Source organism: Sciurus vulgaris (genome assembly GCF_902686455.1).
Source record: "Sciurus vulgaris genome assembly, chromosome: 5".
Lineage (NCBI taxonomy): Eukaryota > Metazoa > Chordata > Mammalia > Rodentia > Sciuridae > Sciurus > Sciurus vulgaris.
In genome coordinates this window covers 89,786,177-89,790,740 of record NC_136465.1, presented here as the reverse complement: position 1 = coordinate 89,790,740, position 4,564 = coordinate 89,786,177, and positions in this window count along the sequence as shown.

Sequence of the window (4,564 nt, the reverse complement as noted above, 5' to 3'; positions counted from 1 at the left end):
CATCTGTTTCTGGAATGATTTCTGAAAGATTTTTCAAATTATTTTTCCCACACATCATAAATGTCCCTACATCCCTGGATTGCTTACACTACATCTTCTGTACTCCTCCTTCCAGACAGCACAAAAATTCTCTTTCACAGTATTTTCCATGATTTTGTTGTCCTGAGAGTCTGGTTAATGTTTTAAGGCTACAACCAAAGTTATAATGGATTTCAACATGTATGAGCTGTATTTTAATTCTCTAAGAGGAAGAACCTCTTAAAATAGGGCTTTGTAAACTTGAAGTTAACACTATGTGAGAGTTACTTTTCTTTGATAATGAAGGAAAAATGGAAGTTTGGATTAAATCATCCAGATCCAGGCTTTTGGAAGACAACATAATATGCAGATTTCGAGGGAACTTAAAACAGATTTTCTTTAACAGAACTTGCAATTTACATGTAATATCTAGTGTTTAGGGAGTGTTTTAAAAAAGCACAGGCTTTGGCATCATGTAAACTTAAGTTTGAGTACTGGCATTATCATTGATTAACTTGATCTTGGGCAGTTCAGCTGCTGTACTTAACCACTCTTAATCCCCAAATTCTTTAAACAGTAACAATAATATTCCCCTTCAATGTGAGTTGCGTTAGTGAAAGAGAAAATTGCATAAAATTCTTAGCACAAAGTTTGGGCATAATGGTAGCTAATATTTAAGTTGTTTTTACCATCCCAAACATTTTATAGATACTAACAATAAAGGACATGGAGAAAAAAATAGCGTGTTATCTAACCATCATACAGAAGAACAGGCATTCTAATGTCAAAAGAATGAGGAGATCATATCTCACATTGATCAGCTGTCCCTAGACTGTGAGCAGAACTCAAAACCCTTGGCATGCAGAGCCAACAACTGGAAGAAGGCTGGGTCCTTGTATTCAAGGAGCTGCTCTTCTAGCTAGAGCCTGCTTCCAAATTGCCTTTACGTTAGGAGGAAACTCCTATCACTGTTATTGGAAATACCTCCCTCAGCTAAGCAGACCTAATTATAAATGACACACTCCAAGAATTTATTGATAATAACCAATCATAACAAATTACCTGAAAGCAGGTAACTCTGAAGAGATAAGCATAAATGACAAATAGCAAAACAAGGGCTATAAAATCAAGAAAAACCTAAGTACCCACATACTGAGTTAGAGCCCATTATTTTCTTGGGAAAATCAAACTGCTCACATTCCTTAGGAATAAAGTGTTGGTCCAGTAAACCCTGACTAGTTAATTCATGGATTCTGGTATTTTATGAGTTACTCAAAATGTAAAAACTTACTGAGACTGACATATAGGTACTTTTAACTCATTTTAGAATTGAAAGTGATCTTTGCCCAAGCTATTTCACAGAAGGGAAACGTACCCAAGTACTTTAGTGAATCAATTGTTTAGTATTCTTTCAAATTGGCTGAAAAAAACAAGAACAGTGGAATTTACTGGTGCAACTACCTGAAAAATCAAGGATTAGTACTGACATTAAGTAAGTCTTTTTTTGAAGATTAATGTCATCAGAATTATGAAGTTTTTCCCAAACTCTAACTCTTCTCTATTTGCATATTTATTTAACTCTTGGTTTCAGCTGGTGGTAAGTGGACTATAGCAGCTCCAGTGTCATATCCTCACTGGTTTAGGACTAATTTCTATTCCCTGCTTTCCTTGGAATTCCAGAAAATTTCTCAGTGCATCTTACTGACTCATGGAATGAAAGACATGTCTATGAGCCTTGCCTGTCTCGGGAGATGCAGTGATCTCACTGAGGAGTAACTTTGTTTTTCTCAAGGCAAAATGAAGTCAGTGGTAGAAAAGATGGGTCCCAGAAGAATTTTAAGTTATTATCTCCAGACATAAAGAAAAAAATATATTCAGTGACAAAACAATAAAACCAGCAAATGTTTTCTGCCTTGGCTGAACTGAAACCAGAATTCTCAAATCCTGACACCCAATTTGCATCTCTCATCTCTCTCTCTCTCTCTTTTTTTTCTTTTTCTTTTTGAATGGTTCTGGGGACTGGACCAAGGAATTCTACCATTGACCTACAACCCAGCCTTTTAATTTTTTTTTTCTAAGAGATACTTACTCAGTTGCTGAGGCTGACCTTGAACTTGCAATCCTCTTGCCTTAGTCTCCCAAATCACGAGGATTATAGGCATGCATCACCACACAAGGACTTCGTATTAGGACATTTTACTACCTGGTATTACTGTTCCCCAACAGCTACATACTAAATACTTTCTGTTACATTTGGATTCTGTCTTGGTGAAGTTTTTTCAGGTAGAATGATCTTTTTTGGGGAAAAGACTTTTATTCTGTGTTGGCTCAAACTGACTCGTTACTTTTGGAGTTCCCACATAGAAATACTAGTCTTTGCATTATCAAACAGCCCCAGTGGAAAGCAAGAATGCCTTACACTGGGTTGTGTGGGAACAAAATTAAACAAAGGATTATCACAGGAAGCCATAACACATTAAATTTGCCAAATGCAAATGTTTATTGAATACCCAGTGTAAGTAATTCTTCTAGCTGCTATGATAGAGAGTCCATATCTTCAGGGAAACAAAATATAAGTGTGTGGTAACAAGGTATTTATGTTTAATATAGTAAATGACGCTCCACTGGTGTCCAGATGTTAGACTTCCAGAGTCAGCTCTTCTCCAAATCCATGTGATCAAACTGTCAGATTTTTGTTAGAGTTTGAATCCAGGACCTCACTAAGCACAGGCTCTACCTCTGAGCTACATCTTCAGTTCCAAAATGTCAGATTTGTTACTTTAACAAATAACAAAAAATAAATTTGTTACTTTAAAAAATAACAAAAAGGGTGTAAGTGAGGTTACACATAGGAAAGGACTTTGTAAATTGTAAAAACCTTCCCAGATAATTATTATACAAAAGTGGAGTAGTAACATCCCAGGTGCCATGACAGTTGTGAAAAGTAAATCTTGGTGGAATGAGAGATGTCATACAAATAATTTAGAAAATAAGATTTAGACAAGTTATTATGAATAACCCAAAAATATGAGTGGCAAAAAAGAGTAGGATACAGACCTCACCCTAAGCCAGGACAAATCTACAAGGATCAAGATTTCAATTTTGGCGGGGGAAAAACATGTAGTTTCTGAAAGAAAATATGGTACATATTTTCATTGCCTTGAAGTTTAGGACTTTTCTAAGATTGAAAATCTAGGATCATTAAAGATAAGACAGGTTCAGTTACATCATAGACACAAAGGACTTCCTCGAGAAACAACATAAGCAAAGTCCAAAGACAACCACCATCTAGGGGGGAGTTTCGACTGATACCTGAGGCATAGGGTGAGCTGCCTTACTATGTAAAGACTTCTTTGAAATTGATTTTGGAATTATGAAGAAAAAGGGATGTGAGGGTCAGGTCATTAAAAACAAATCAAATTGCTATTAAATATGTGAAAAATTCAAGTGCAAATTAAAAGTATACTGACAGGCCATTTTTCACCTAAGAGAAGAGGAAAAACCCAAATGTTGGTAACACACTCTATTACCCATGGGGAGATGGAATGCATAGATTGCTGGAAGGCGCATGAATTCTCATAATCCTTATGGAGGGCAATGTAGCAAAATGAAAAGTGCATACCTTTTTACTCAGTTACATTTTGAGGAATCATTCTGCCTTCGAGCAGAAGAACAACATGATTCGGTCAGTCTGCACTGTTTATAATAGCAGAGGATAACAATTAAAATGTCTACATGTGGTTTTTCTATACATTCAACAGAATACTGTACCATTACATAAAAGAATGAGCATGCTCTACCTATCAATACAGAAAGATGTAGAAATAAAGAGCTGCATGCAGAAAAAATTGAGGGAGAGAATGAGTATATTTTTATCTGATTGTGTATATATTGAGAAATTATAAGGTTACAGCTGGGCATGGTGGCACACTCCTACAATCCCAGCTACTTGGGGAGACTGAGGTAGGCCAATCACACATTCAAGGCCAACCTATGTGCCACAAAGAAAGAAAAAAAAGGAAAGAGGAAGGAAACAGGCAAGCAAGATTGAGTATAGGGCTACAAAAATGTCTATGAACTTTGCAAATTCAGCAGGTGGTGTTTGGGAAAAGGGAAAACACTAAGCCATGGACAGATGAAAGGGAACATTTAAAGGTGTAATTTTTATACTTTATGGTTTTTGAACTAGGTGAACATATTGTTTATTTTTTTTTATGAAACAAGAAATGTTAGAAATTCCTTTCAAGGAATTCTGAGAGATTAATATTATCTTCTTGTTTCATTTTTTTCCAGCCTCCTACCTTAGAAAAACAACTTTTTTCTCCTATAATGTGTCCTTTACAAACATTCCTAATGCTCTTGTGATGATTGAGTCCCTCAATCTTATCTAGATGACATATTAAAGCTCCCTATATCAATCCGCTCATTAGATTTTAAGAGCTATTTGTTATTGTTTGTAGCAATCAGAGTTCACAAAGATTTTCAAGATTGAGTAATTTTCTCTTTGGAAAAGTTTGAGATTTCACTAATTGTTACACTTTATAAA